General features: G+C 36.8%; 1 pseudogene; it reads left to right on the forward strand.

Moving 5' to 3' along the window:
* The first annotated feature begins 1215 nt into the window (after positions 1-1215).
* On the forward strand, positions 1216-15226 carry LOC142538659 (clathrin heavy chain 1-like; annotated as a pseudogene).
* The last annotated feature ends 486 nt before the right edge of the window (positions 15227-15712 follow it).

The following is a 15712-nucleotide window of genomic DNA, read 5'->3' on the forward strand; positions in this document are numbered from 1 at the left end:
GTCGTAAAAAGAAGGTAAATATACTAAAAAATATAATGAAACGAACACAGATACAGAGAAGTGAACAAAGTAGGTTTTTCCTCCTTCGCATCCAAAAAACACAAACAAAAAACTAGATCTTATGTAAAAGTGATGGGTACAGAAATATCTAACCATTTGAAACACGATAGCGGATGACTTTCAATGTTATTCTCGAAAGAATTTCATACTTCATTCCAATGTGCGTGTAACGATCATGAGCCATTATACTGAACCAACATGGGTCTCGGCCCAAACCCATGTACCACTACTGGTCATGAGTTGTTAGGATGATCCAGCATGAGCCCTAACCCATGGCCATGCACCGCCACTCATAGAGTATCACACTCCTGGAAAGTGGTTTCTTTCGCCTCCCCCAACACTTTAAGCCAGGACCTCCAGGCACAAGTACCTAGATTCTCAAAGTGTTGGGGGAGACGAAAGAAACCACTTTCCAGGAGTTAGATATTCTATGAGTGGCGCTGCATGGATATGGGCTAGGGCTCATGCTGGACCATCCTAACGACCCATGACCAGTAGTTGTGCATGGGTATGGGCCTAGGCCCATGTTGGTTCAGCCAAATGGCCCATGATCGTTACAATAAAAGGAGTAGCTCAATTGGTACCAACACTTTAAGAATTTATGTACTTATGCCTGGAGATCTTGGGTTCAAGTGTTGGAGGATGCGCAAGAAACCATTTTCCAGGGGTGATATATTATATGAGTGACGGTGCATGGGCATGGGCTAGCGCTCATGCTGGACCATCCTAGCGACTCATGACCAGTAGTGGTGCATGGGTATGGGCCGAGACCCATGTTGGTTCAGCCAAATGGCCCATGATCGTTATAGTGCGGCTGTGGAAATAAGATAAATGATTTTTGTCGGTGAATGTTAAAACAAATACTTAGACTTCAGGGTTATTTCAGTAAATGTGTGTTTGTAGTACATGTTACCGTAGATATTGCATAAATTATCTTGGGCTACATTAAACATTAATTATATGAGTCTAACAGTAAATTGTAACGAGCACATAGACAAATATGCAAACATTATCACCGTACCAATAACAATATTAGATCTGAATTTAACACAAAATAACCACTTATACATGTTAAGGTATAAGCAACGGTGCCTAGTGTATTAAGGTTCTCGCTTATTATTAATATTATTATTATTATTATGCACTTACAGTAGAATGCGACTCAATCTGGCTTCCATTTTCGCTGCATACACACACACACGCCTCATTTCTCTGCGCTCTTGTCTTAAGCAGATCTCTTCTTTGTTTCTCTTCGCTTCTCGGAGGGCTCGAGGATTTCTCCCCGCTACTCCAGATCTCTGAAGTTCTAGCTAAAACCGTTGTTTTATTCTCGATTCCTCAATTGTTTGCCAGATCCGGAGCTCCGATCCCGAAGCTCTGAGTTGTCGCCAGTCATGGCGGCCGCTAATGCTCCGATCACAATGAAAGAGGCCCTCACGGTATCAATCATGCTGAAACTCTTGGCAATTTTTTTCGAATCGAACTCCTGGACTGCGTTTTCTGATTAGTTTATTTCGTCATGGCTTGTCAATTGTTTGATTTGATTCGATGACTGTGTTGCGAGTTTCAGGGGAAATTGTGTTGTGAAGTTTTTGATTTGGCTTGTCTATTTCGATTTTAGATCTGTTTATCATGTTCTGGAGTTTAGGTGATTTGGGTTTTTGTTACTGGAATTGTGTTTTGATTGCGTGGTGATTGGGTGGTCGCAGTTGACTAGCATAGGGATCAATCCTCAGTTCATTACGTTCACGAACGTGACTATGGAATCTGATAAGTACATATGTGTTCGTGAGACGGCACCTCAGAACAGCGTGGTGATTATTGACATGAGCATGCCAAATCAGCCGTTGAGGCGGCCTATCACTGCAGATTCTGCTCTGATGAACCCGAATACCAGAATTTTGGCACTGAAAGGTAAGAAGCATTTCTAACACATTACTCGTTGTTGAATTTCTTTCCAATGATTATGGGCCTCAAGAATTTAGAGAAATTTGTTGTTGGGACGCTCAATGGTTCTGATGAGTTGTGGGTTTTCGAAACGCATGTTCCTCACGAGTTTCCTGACTTTAGTGTGTGCAGATGCGGGTTCCTAGTTACTGCAAGACCATGTATTTTTGGCCATTTCAAATTATCCAAAAACATTAGATGATATCTCTTGGAAACAGAAAAAAGAAATTTATTTATTCTAGGAAAACCATATTGAATTTAGTACGCCAATATTAGGACCACTCATGGAACTTTGTGAAAGAAAGAGTAAAAATAATACGAGAAAAGAGTTCCAAACTAGAAAGGTTTAAAGATGATGGGTAGACCTTACTTATATCAAAATTTGCTCCCAAGTGATTGTTACTTCGAGAAAATTTTCTCCCAGAAGTCTAGAAAGGTTATTCATATGAGAAATGTCATAGTTAAGTTCCCACGTGCATGCTTGAACCTTTATAGGGAAACGCCTATGTTATTGGCTGAGAAATGATCCTTTCTCCCAGGTGTAAGCACACTGAATGTTGCATCTCCAACCGATGCGCCAATTTGACATTTAACTCCAAATTGGCGCAGTGATCTCCTCCAATCCAACGCCAACGGATAAAAACTTTTATGGAGTCTCTACACTTGACATTTTAAGGGATTGGTCCTATGTGTATTGTTAAAATTAGATGGTTTTATTTGGGTGCAGTGGATCGCTAGTCCACTTCTTGTAATGTTAAAAGAACTATATTAATAAAATTTATGTTTCTCATCAAAAAAAAAAAAGTTTTTACTTTTAAGTTTAATTTAGTGGGTGGAAGTGTAGTTTATGATTTGGAACATGGGTTATTAATTTATAATATAATTTATGATAATTTAGATTATTTCATAAATTTAAAAATATTTAAAATTGAATATTTTATTTATTTATTTAAAATAAAATAATTATATTTTAATTTTATAATCATTTAAAGAAATAATGATAAATCAATTATATCTTTTATTTTTTAAAAAGTATAGTAAATTTATAAGAGTATTTATGGTGTAAAAAAATATCCGAGGTAGAAGAAAAAGTAGGGCATATTCTTAGAATATTTTTTAGAGAAAAATTTGAAGTAGATGCGTTAGAGATGTGTTTTGTGTTTGGGGTAGAAATTGCACTATTTTGGTGTAAAACTTGCACTAAAATAGTGCAATGGATTGGAGATGACCTTAATCAACGAGACCCTTCTCCCCACAATACATGTCTCTTATTTTTCAGTGACCTTCTTCCGCTTTTATCTTATTCTTCCTTTTTTTCTCCACAGACACAAGGACATTTCTTCAACAATCTCATATTTTTTCTTCAGCTTGCATATGTTGAAGTTAGTGGCGGATACTTCAATTTTCTGAAATCCACCATAAGTTACTGAAAATAATGAATTTTTGTTAACAAGTCTTGCTGTTAATGGATTATATGTATCACGAATACGCTTACATTAATTATGATTTACTGTAATATATTGGATGGGTTTTAAAGTTTCTGAAATTATTGAATTACTATCATCATCATTGTTATTCTCTACCATTACTATCTTTGTGCAAAAATTAAAGTTTGATGGAGCCAATCACATGTTGTTTACACTTGGCACTCATGACACTTTTGTATCTTGGGATAACTTATGGGAATAATCAGGACGTGAATGCTAGGATACAATGAATGGCCATTATAGCTGTTGAGTAAGGACGCATTGAAACTTACACATTCCAATCTTAATAATGATATAATCATATGAAGATAATGGGACCATCCTAGTTTCTTTGTAAACGATCTCAAAGGCGTGCTTTTATAGAAAACAATAAAATAATGTAGAGGAGGAGGATGTTTATGTAAAGACATTCTTGTCAGGAAGAACAACGAAAATAAGATTACACGAAGGTAAACTAAAATTTAGAGAACAACCTCCTTAGATTCTTGACTTGACTTCATGCTGCCTTCTAATTGCCACCTCGATTTATAAACAAGATTTCCTAGAATAGCTCCTTAGCTTCTTGGCTTGGCTTGGCTTGGCTTGGCTTCAATTTCCCATGGTTACCGCCTTGACTTTTAGAAACATAAGAACCATAATCCACGAGGTTATCCAATGATCCACTCCTACTCAATCTTGGTGGAGAGAGATTCAGGTTTTTTAGGTTCACATTTGAAATAAATTAATGACCATCTGCCTGTCTTGTTCCATTTCCTTCGTTTCTTAAGCCAACAACTTTTTCTGTTTTTCCTTGACTGACTTGGCAGAGCTATCTGAATCATTAAATTATTTCTTTATTGACGGAGATGAACTAGAAAGCGAGTGGGCTTGAAAAGGAATTGCCAATGATTTACTAGATTGATTATCGACCACTGGTTTATCTGAACATAAAACACAAGCACCATTCAGTAGCAGTGTAGCACTGGAACGTCCATGGAAAACTGAGAGGAATTAGCCATAGAAGATTGCGCTTGGTCTGAGATAGAATAATGGAGCCCAAATCAGATTTTGTAACCTGGGCTGATGCACTTGGGAAAAATACATGGGCTGTGGTCTGAAATGATTCACATGTATGTTGGACAGGCTGTTACATGTTACTAGGCGATTTGGGCTGATACAAAGCAAGCCCAGAATCACCCTTTCCAACAGCTGCTGTGCCAAGGCCTGGTGAATCATTTCCTTCGAACTTTTGGGATGAGGAGACCTGCGTCAAATTCCCCTCTTAGTTGTGTTAAGTGTCTTACAAGTTTTCATCTCTTGGAAAATTTCACCTTTTTGTCCATTGATAATATGACTATGGGAAGTGTTAACCTTTACAATTTAGCTGAGAACGTATTTAGTAAATATTTTTAACGTGTGCTGCTGAAGTTAGTGTATAGGCTCCTAAGTTCTTTTAGTCTTCACCAAAATATCGTTGTTGTTTATTTGATGAAGCTCAACTTCCTGGAACCAATCAAGATCACTTGCAAATTTTCAACATTGAGGCCAAAGCAAAGATGAAGTCTCATCAGATGCCAGAGCAGGCAAGTATCTCAATACCTGTTGTACAGTTCAATACTTCATATTGTGGACATATAAGTTTCAATATTATACACAACATCCAAGTCTTTGAAGTTTGCTGTTGTGCATGCTATACTTTTATGACAGGTTGTATTTTGGAAGTGGATTTCTCCCAAGATGTTAGGTTTAGTGACCCAATCCTCGGTTTATCACTGGTCGATTGAAGGCAAGATCAAAGCCATTTTGGATTTTCTCTAAATTTTACTGCATTTCATTTTCTTCAGTGAGTTGAACTATATTTCCTTAAGAGTTTTCCTCTCCCTGAGCAGGTGACTCTGAACCTGTAAAGATGTTTGAAAGAACGGCTAATTTAGCAAACAACCAAATCATCAACTATAAATGCGACCCTTCTGAAAAATGGTTGGTTTTGATCGGGATTGCTCCTGGTTCACCCGAGGTGAGTGGCTTGCCATTTTTTCTTTCAAAATTGAAACTTAAGATTTTGGCCAAAATCACAGTAGCTCACATTGTTGATGATAGAAAAATAATTGTTTTCTCGAAGTTGTCTTTCTGTCACGATCAACTTCCTTAACAATCTATTTTTATAGCTTGCAAGTTTCCTTGCCTTATTTTGTCAATATTCTTGATCAATGTCACTCTCTTAATTTTTGACATGACGATGTTTTTGTGACTGCTTACTTTTTTTTTTTAAAGTCTATTGTCAATTCAATTACTTCTTCCGATTGACTAATTTTAAAAGTTCAAAACTGAAGCTTGAAAGAGTCCAAACTTTTCCCCTATAGGTTCTCTAAAGCTGCAATGGAGTAATCATCCCTCGACTTTAAGTTGTAATTTCTGTATTCTGGGAGACAATTCACCTATTTTTTTGGGCCTCTATGTGTATAACGTTCATTAAAATTTATATGCACATTTTGCTTTGTCAAAATCAGGTCAATGTCAGGTTTATGAGTTTCTCATGCGTATTAATATACCAGCTTATTCATGCTGTAGTTGGACGATATTCTACTATGTACCTGCGACAGCATTTTAGTGTCACTCATTGATTACATCTATTAGTTGAGCTAGTTGCATTTTTGTTGCAAACTATAGACCAAGCTTCTAAAAAACCCAAAGCGTGACGAAACGCCTCAATCAAGCTTCAAGCTTCACAAGCTTAAGCGGGTTTAGAACGAGATTAAATGTGAAAATATTTTTTAAAATTTTAATATAATTTTAATCATATTAAGTTGATTAATATATTAAATAACATATAAACTTACAAATTATAAGAATAAATCCATAAAATTTTCAAGTTATAGAAAACTTCAGTGCCAAAAGCACAAATTATGCAGAGTAAAACCTGTGTGTTTGGTCATGTGTCCTGTCTTAGTCGCAAAAAAGGAATCTGCGAGGCAAATTAAGGTTTTTTTGTCTAAACATTTATATTATTAAATATTTATTATTCAAAATAAAATTTTAAAGTTAAAAATTATTTAAAAAAATTAACTTAAAATTTTATTTTAAAAAATTAATCATGTTGTCGTTTTTCACGCTTTTTACACTCTTAATATGGTCCTTTTTTTTTTTCATTCTTTTGCCCAAAGAAAAGCTTTTTCATCATGGAAATGAAAGGTTCATGTGTTGGAACCTAACTTTTGTGGGACTAAAAGTTGTATGTCCGTGATAAAGATGATAAATCATATGCAGATATGTTGTGTTTACTAGTTTTTGGAGACATTGTTTTTTAATTTCATAGTTCTGCATTTTGCGTTTGGTGTTTTGTGTTTCATTGCCAACAATTATACTGAGATGTTCCTTCTTTAGCGGCCACAACTCGTCAAAGGAAGTATGCAGCTGTTTTCTGTAGACCAACAACGCAGTCAAGCTCTTGAAGCACATGCTGCATCTTTTGCCTCTTTCCAAGTACTTTGCTCCTTCCTTTCCATTCCTATGCACTATGCACTGTTTCTGTGGGCAAAGTTCTTGCTAACTCTCCTTTTATATTTGTGTGCAGGTTGCAGGAAATGATAAAGACTCCATTCTTATTTCTTTTGCGACAAAGTCCTCTAATTCTGGTCAGATTTCATCGAAGTTGCATGTTATTGAGCTTGGTGCTCAGCCAGGTGCATATATCTTTCATGTTTTTTGATTTTGATATTCTTAGTTTATCAAACATATTTACTGGTTTGGGATTTCATGTTCAGGATTTATACATAATATCAAAATATTTTATTTATGTTTATTTTTTGGCCTAAAACTTGCACATCTTTGCAGGGAAGCCAACTTTTACCAAAAAGCAGGCAGATTTGTTCTTCCCTCCTGATTTTGCTGATGATTTCCCAGTGGCCATGCAGGTATTTCTTCTTGAAATGTCTTTCCCCCCTTTGCAAATGGGTCAGTGTTTGCTAATTTAGAAGGCGTAAGTTGAATTTAACCAGCTCACGAGTCTGTTTAACCCAAGGTCGAGTTAAATTTATTTATTCAATTCTGAGCGTTTCACATATTTATATTTTATAAAAACATAGAAATATATTGATCACAATAGTTTTTAAATATTTATTGGTAAAACATCATCATCATTACTTTTAAAAGTTATTATTAATTTTACATACGAAGCTCATGAATATAATAATCAACCGATTTAGTGAGCTAAATTCGTTATTTGAGTGCATGTGATGGTTAGGAATCCAAACCTGTGAGCTAAGCATGCCCGTGAACAAAATTCACTTAAATAAACTTGAGCTTCAACTAAATATTTTTGGTCGACCGAGAGTTAGCTATAAAATTTTACAAGTTTTATATGTTTAGGTCTTTAGCATTTGAATTTTTGGGTCTATTTAACAGGCTAATTTTATGGTTTTGCAGATATCCCATAAGTATAGTCTTATTTATGTTATCACAAAGCTTGGGCTGCTCTTTGTGTATGATTTGGAGTCTGCTGCTGCCGTATATAGAAATAGAATCAGTCCAGATCCCATTTTTCTGACATCAGAGGCTTCATCAGTTGGAGGTTTCTATGCTATTAACAGGCGAGGTCAAGTTTTACTTGCAACTGTAAATGAAGCAACTATAGTGCCTTTTGTCAGCGGCCAGGTATGCTAAGCTTCTGCAGTTTGTATAATATTCATGCATTTTTTTTCACAAATATTTTTAGTCTTAAATGATTTATTCGTAGTTAAACAATCTGGAGCTTGCTGTCAACCTTGCAAAAAGAGGAAACCTTCCTGGTGCTGAGAATTTGGTAGGTTAAATTTGGCTTTTGATGCTCTCAATTTTAATATAGCTGTGTGGAGCAAGAAATTTACATTTATTCATGTGCATAGTGTGCATGGATGCTTTATAAAAAACTATTGGATGCAGATGATGTAACTTTGTGCCATCTGAAAATGTGTCAGGTTGTTCAACGTTTTCAAGAATTGTTTGCTCAGACAAAGTATAAAGAGGCTGCCGAGCTTGCTGCAGAATCTCCTCAAGGCATACTGAGGACACCAGATACTGTTGCCAAATTCCAGGTGCCCGTTGTTCGTTAGCTTTCATGTTTTCCTGATGGAAGTGTGAATATCAGAGGATGTCATTTTCGAATCAGACTCTCCCTCCCTTGGATTAGAAATCTGATTGGAATCCTGTGTATTTTCTTTTGATGGGATGAGAGTTTGAATAGATAAATGTATTTTCAGAGTGTGCCTGTTCAAGCTGGGCAGACGCCACCATTGTTGCAGTACTTTGGGACATTGTTAACCAAAGGAAAGCTTAATGCATTTGAGTCTTTGGAGTTATCACGGCTCGTTGTTAACCAGAACAAGAAGAATTTATTGGAGAACTGGTTGGCTGAAGATAAACTTGAATGCAGTGAGGAACTTGGAGACCTGGTGAAGGTAATTCTTTCAGTTTGGAACTTCCACCACTTTCAGATTTTTATTGAACATCAAACCAGATTTATAACGTGTCCCATTTTATTGTGCAATTTGAATTTTCACTTTCCTCTTTTATTTTGTAGACTGTTGACAATGACCTTGCTCTGAAAATATATATCAAAGCCAGAGCTACACCGAAAGTCGTGGCAGCTTTTGCCGAGCGTCGGGAGTTTGACAAAATCTTGATATATTCAAAGCAGGTCAATGACGCTAGTTTATAACAGAGTTGATGCTCTTTCACTTGTTATCGTCGTTATGCTTTTGTAATACAATTGATTGCAATGAAAAATCACGTTTAACTTGAAACAGGTTGGATACACACCAGATTATCTGTTTCTTTTGCAAACCATTCTTAGGTCAGATCCTCAGGTATACAAGGATTGGTATAAAACTAATTTTTGAAGTCTTCGACAATGTTATGTATTATGCTTGGGTAGTTTGTTTTGTTGAATTATGATAGAACCTGATATTGGAGGTAATGTTTTGATGATATTTTCTGGTGCTACAGGGAGCAGTTAATTTTGCTCTTATGATGTCTCAAATGGAAGGAGGTTGTCCTGTTGATTACAATACTATTACCGATCTCTTCCTTCAGGTGTGTAGGTTTTCTTTTGTATTTGAAATATTCTGATTTTATGGTCATTTTTTTCTTGTATGTTTTCCCTATGTTATCTTTGAAAGCCTTAGCATCTCGAGTTTTTGAGATGATTAATTGTAAAAGTCTTTTCTATTTTGGTAATTTTTCATTAGAGGAACATGATCCGCGAAGCTACAGCATTTCTTTTGGATGTCCTAAAACCAAATCTACCAGAGCATGCATTCCTACAAACTAAGGTCAATATTTGATTCATGCTAATCCTCTTATAATTCAACATCAATCTTCTATTTTCTTCACAGAGGCACCATGAATTTGTTTTTTTGTCAGGTCCTGGAGATCAATCTCGTGACCTTTCCCAATGTAGCAGATGCTATTTTGGCTAATGGCATGTTTAGTCATTATGACAGGCCTCGGATTGCTCAACTCTGTGAGAAAGCTGGCCTTTATGTTCGAGCACTACAGGTTAAATCTCACCCATTTATGTACCCACAACTTAAATGTATTTGTACATCTTAATCAAACATTTTACTTGTGCCTGCAGCATTACTCTGAGCTGCCTGATATCAAGCGTGTTATTGTCAACACTCATGCAATTGAGCCACAGGTTACTAAAATATAGTACTTTTTCTCCATTCAACTGGTCAATATTAGTGCTTAATGATGTGATAATTTCAGGCACTTGTGGAGTTCTTTGGTACACTTTCCCCAGAATGGGCTCTGGAGTGTATGAAGGATCTTTTACTAGTCAATTTAAGAGGAAACCTTCAGATAATTGTCCAGGTAGGGTGAAGGCATAAAGATTTAGGTGTTGAATTTATTGAAAGATGCCTTTCTGAAACCAAGGCCCCAGAATTGTGAGGTTTATTGATTTCATTTAATTGAAGTGACCTTAGCATTCTTATATTGGTTATAATTGCTGTTCCAATTTATGTAGGTTGCTAAAGAATATTGCGAACAATTGGGTGTTGCGACTTGTATTAAGCTCTTTGAGCAGTTCAAGTCATATGAAGGATTGTATTTCTTCCTAGGTTCATATTTGAGCTCCAGGTAATTTGCTTGGAAAGGAATGGATTTCTATTCGATGTCCGATGACCTGTTGCATTTTTATTTTATTTGTATCTGTATATTTACTGGTTTCTGGCAGTGAGGATCCTGATATTCACTTCAAGTACATCGAGGCTGCTGCCAAGACTGGACAAATTAAAGAGGTTGAGCGTGTAACCAGAGAATCAAATTTCTACGACCCCGAAAAGACTAAGAATTTTTTAATGGAAGCAAAACTTCCAGATGCACGGCCATTAATCAATGTGTGTGACCGCTTTGGTTTTGTCCCAGACCTCACCCATTACTTGTACTCGAATAACATGCTTCGCTATATTGAAGGTTATGTTCAGAAGGTATGATGATCTTTCGAAAATTTTCTTGAAAATTGGGTAAAGCTTGTCCTTCATGCAAGTGATTGTTATTTGCTTTATAGGTCAATCCTGGAAATGCTCCATTAGTTGTGGGGCAACTCCTTGATGACGAGTGTCCTGAAGATTTTATTAAAGGCCTGATTCTTTCTGTCCGTTCTCTGCTTCCAGTCGAGCCACTGGTGGATGAGTGTGAGAAAAGGTACCTTCCATGCACCATGGCCTCTAGCTTTGCTTCGAGCCAGCTTCTTCCTTGATATCCTTACTATGTATGGTTTGTGTGGTTTGCAGGAATCGTCTTCGCCTGCTCACTCAGTTTCTGGAACATCTCGTGAGTGAAGGAAGCCAAGATGTGCATGTCCATAATGCTTTGGGTAAAATAATTATAGATAGCAACAACAATCCGGAACATTTTCTCACCACCAACCCATATTATGATTCACGTGTTGTCGGTAGATATTGTGAAAAGCGTGATCCTACCCTCGCCGTTGTGGCATACCGGAGAGGACAGTGTGATGATGAACTTATTAATGTGACAAATAAGAATTCTTTGTTCAAGCTGCAAGCAAGGTTTGTGATGTGCAGTTTTATTGAATGTTAGACATTAGTTAATTAGGTTCATGCTTGTCAGAAGTTGATCCACTGTTTTTTTTATTTCAGATATGTGGTCGAAAGAATGGATGGTGATCTCTGGGGAAAAGTTCTTGATCCTGAAAATGAATTCAGAAGGCTGCTTATCGATCAGGTCGTATCTACTGCTTTGCCTGAAAGCAAGAGCCCAGAGCAAGTTTCTGCTGCTGTTAAAGCTTTTATGACTGCTGATCTCCCGCACGAACTAATTGAGTTACTTGAAAAGATCGTTCTTCAGAACTCTGCCTTCAGTGGAAACTTTAACCTGCAAAACTTACTTATCTTGACTGCAATCAAGGCAGACCCTTCTAGAGTTATGGACTACATTAATAGACTTGATAACTTTGATGGCCCTGCTGTTGGAGAAGTGGCTGTGGAAGCTCAATTGTATGAAGAAGCTTTTGCCATTTTCAAGAAGTTTAATTTGAACGTTCAGGCAGTTAATGTTTTACTGGATAATATTCGAGACATTAATCGGGCTGTAGAATTTGCTTTCCGCGTTGAAGAAGATGCTGTTTGGAGCCAAGTTGCTAAATCTCAACTCAGGGAAGGACTAGTGAGCGATGCAATAGAGTCATTTATTCGCGCGGATGATGCTACTCATTTCCTGGAGGTCATCAGAGCTGCCGAGGATGCAGATGTTTATCATGACCTGGTGAAGTACCTTCTCATGGTCAGGCTGAAAACGAAGGAGCCTAAAGTCGACAGCGAGCTCATTTATGCATATGCTAAGATTGATAGATTGGGTGACATCGAAGAATTTATTCTTATGCCAAATGTTGCTAATCTGCCTAATGTTGGTGATCGCTTGTATGATGAAGCTTTATACGAGGCTGCAAAGATTATTTTTGCTTTCATCTCTAACTGGGGCAAATTGGCAATCACACTTGTGAAATTGAAGCAATTTCAAGGCGCTGTTGATGCAGCAAGAAAAGCCAACAGTGCAAAGACATGGAAAGAAGTCTGCTTTGCCTGTGTTGATGCTGAGGAGTTCCGCTTGGCTCAAATATGTGGTCTGAACATCATTGTACAGGTATTTCATAGATTTTCATTTCTAAATGTAGTGTTTTTACTGTACTAGAATAAAATGATTTGATTTCATAATCCAAGATTTCTGTCTTCTGAATTAAAATTAGACCGTGTCACATTATTTTGTGATTCTTGTAGGTGGATGACCTGGAAGAGGTTAGCGAGTATTATCAAAACCGAGGATGCTTTAATGAGCTTATATCTCTTATGGAAAGTGGTTTAGGATTGGAACGTGCACACATGGGGATCTTTACTGAGTTGGGTGTCTTGTATGCTAGATACCGTCATGAAAAGCTTATGGAGCACATCAAATTGTTTTCTACACGACTAAATATTCCCAAGCTGATCAGAGCATGTGACGAACAACAGCATTGGCAAGAATTAACTTATCTGTACGCTCAGTATGATGAGTTCGATAATGCTGCTACAACTGTGATGAATCATTCCCCAGAAGCTTGGGAGCACATGCAATTCAAAGATATTATTGTCAAAGTTGCCAATGTGGAGCTATATTACAAAGCTGTGCATTTCTATTTGCAAGAACATCCTGACCTCATCAATGATGTCCTGAATGTTCTTGCCCTTCGTGTTGATCACACTCGTGTTGTGGACATAATGAGAAAGGTTGACACATTTGCTTGATTTGTTATTTCTTATCACTCTTCACAATTAATTGTTTGAAATTTCAAGTGTACTTATGTAGCATTATAAATGTTTTACTTTAATATGTGTAGGGGGGTCATCTACGTCTTGTTAAGCCTTATATGGTTGCAGTTCAGAGCAATAATGTGTCTGCAGTGAATGAAGCTCTCAATGACATCTATGTAGAGGAAGAGGATTATGACAGACTTCGCCGAATCAATTGACTTGCACGATAACTTTGATCAAATTGGTCTTGCTCAAAGGGTATGCTGTAGTTACTGCAGTCTATGTTTCTTTTTCCCCCCCTTTTTTTCCCCTTTTTTGAGGAAGTTTAGAATTAATGTTTAATTTGCTTGAGTAGATTGAGAAACATGAACTTCTGGAGATGAGGCGTGTTGCGGCCTACATTTACAAGAAAGCGGGGAGGTGGAAGCAATCAATTGCATTATCAAAGAAAGACAACCTCTACAAAGATGCAATGGAGACTGCTTCCCAATCCGGTGATCGTGAACTTGCTGAAGAGTTACTTGTTTACTTCATTGAACAGGTTTGTTTTATCAACACATTTACAATATCTAATCTAATATTTTTTTCCCTGAAGAAAATATATGATATTTCATTTTAAATCCATTATCAAAATGTCAACTATTTTTTTAGAAAGGTGGACTGTTTTGTGTTTATAACAACATTAGTATGACTTGGTGTACATCGATGCTTTCAGAAGAGTACAAGTATTATGATTCCATCAAATATTTAATGTTGACATAGTGTATCTAAATGGTTTTTTTTCCTTTTTAGGGCAAGAAGGAATGCTTTGCATCATGCCTATTTGTTTGTTACGACTTGATTCGCCCAGACGTTGCACTTGAACTTGCCTGGATGAATAACATGATTGACTTTGCCTTCCCGTATCTATTACAGGTGATTCCCTATATATTTCTTTTCCTTCCTCTCCTGTTATCGTGTACGTGTCCTTGGGGCCCTTATTTTATTTTTTCCAGGCCATATAAAAAGTAAGTTGTAGAATATTTCTGGGGATCTTTTACTTTCATTTGTTTATTGTTTCATATTCAAGCATATGTATCATTGTTTCTCCTCGTTCAGTTTATCCGTGAATATACTGGCAAAGTGGATGAACTAATAAAGGACAAGATTGAGGCTATGAAGGAAGTGAAGGCTAAAGCAGAGGATGAGAAAGATGTCATCATGCAGCAGGTATATCTGATGCTGTCGAAACAATTTTTGTCTCGCAAGTAATAGGACATTTTTGTTCATTTTATTTAGCGAAGCATGTTTCAGTTTACAAATTGATATACTTGGTAGTTGGTACGTCTTTTATTACCAAAAACTGAACATTTCACACCGCAGAAAAAGTACTTTCAACAGCTGACTATGACTCATCATTATTTTCCAAACCATATTCTTAAAATCACGTGGGATTTCTAACTGCTAAATACGACTAATTCCCAAATATATCATTTACTGCAGAATTTGTATGCCCAATTGTTGCCTCTTGCTTTGCCAGCACCGCCTATGCCAGGTATGGGAGGGGGTTACCCCGCACCACCGCCAATGGGTGGCATGGGTATGCCTCCAATGCCACCATTTGGCATGCCACCAATGGGGTCCTATTAATGTTTCCTTGTTTACCTTGAAAATTCACCCCAAGTAGTCGCATAGTGAGAGTACGGACCCAAGCTTTGGCCGTGACATTGGAATATAGTTTCTGGTTCGTATCATAGTCTCTTTTTCAGTTCTGGAGGATGGCTAGCTGAAGCATGAGACGATGTAGCCTGTAATACGGTAAAGATTTATATATAATATTTTCCTTGTAATAATATTCTTTTGTAGCTGAGGCATTTTTTGCAGCTCTAGGCGGCAAGACTCTGAAATTTGTGTATTTCTCAAATAATAACGCTGTAAAAGATGTGTTTTGTATTTGATTCTTGGGTGTTGTTTTCTGGTTTAGTTTCACTTTGAGAATTTTACAGTAGTCTGTCGGTGGTGGTAAATAACAGTTTTTTTGGATTTTGCGTTGGAGTCTAAAACTCCTCCTCTTTGAGCTCCAATGACCTTTCCACATAATGTGCGCAATGTTATAATGCTAGTATTATCTCGAGGTACATGTGTGGTCTTCAGGAAAATCGTGGACCACTTGTAAAAAGTAAATATGGATTGATGAATAGTAATATATCGAGGGTAGATTAACTCATTCCATTATAATGTTACTCTTGATTAGAATATATTGATCTATTTGTATTTTTCCGTCTCTTGGACTTTTTTATCCTTTTTATTTACTACTATAGACCATGTATAAAAGAAATTCTGCTTGTAGTTTATTTATTTATTGTTTTTTTTTTTGGAGTTAAGAGTTGGGATTTTTGGATTTTTTTTATTACAATACCTGCGAGGAGTGGGGATCGAACTCGAGGAAAGGAGTGAATTAATCGGATG

The sequence above is a fragment of the Primulina tabacum genome, chromosome 1, assembly GCF_025594145.1.
Source record: "Primulina tabacum isolate GXHZ01 chromosome 1, ASM2559414v2, whole genome shotgun sequence".
NCBI classification, from domain to species: Eukaryota; Viridiplantae; Streptophyta; class Magnoliopsida; order Lamiales; family Gesneriaceae; genus Primulina; species Primulina tabacum.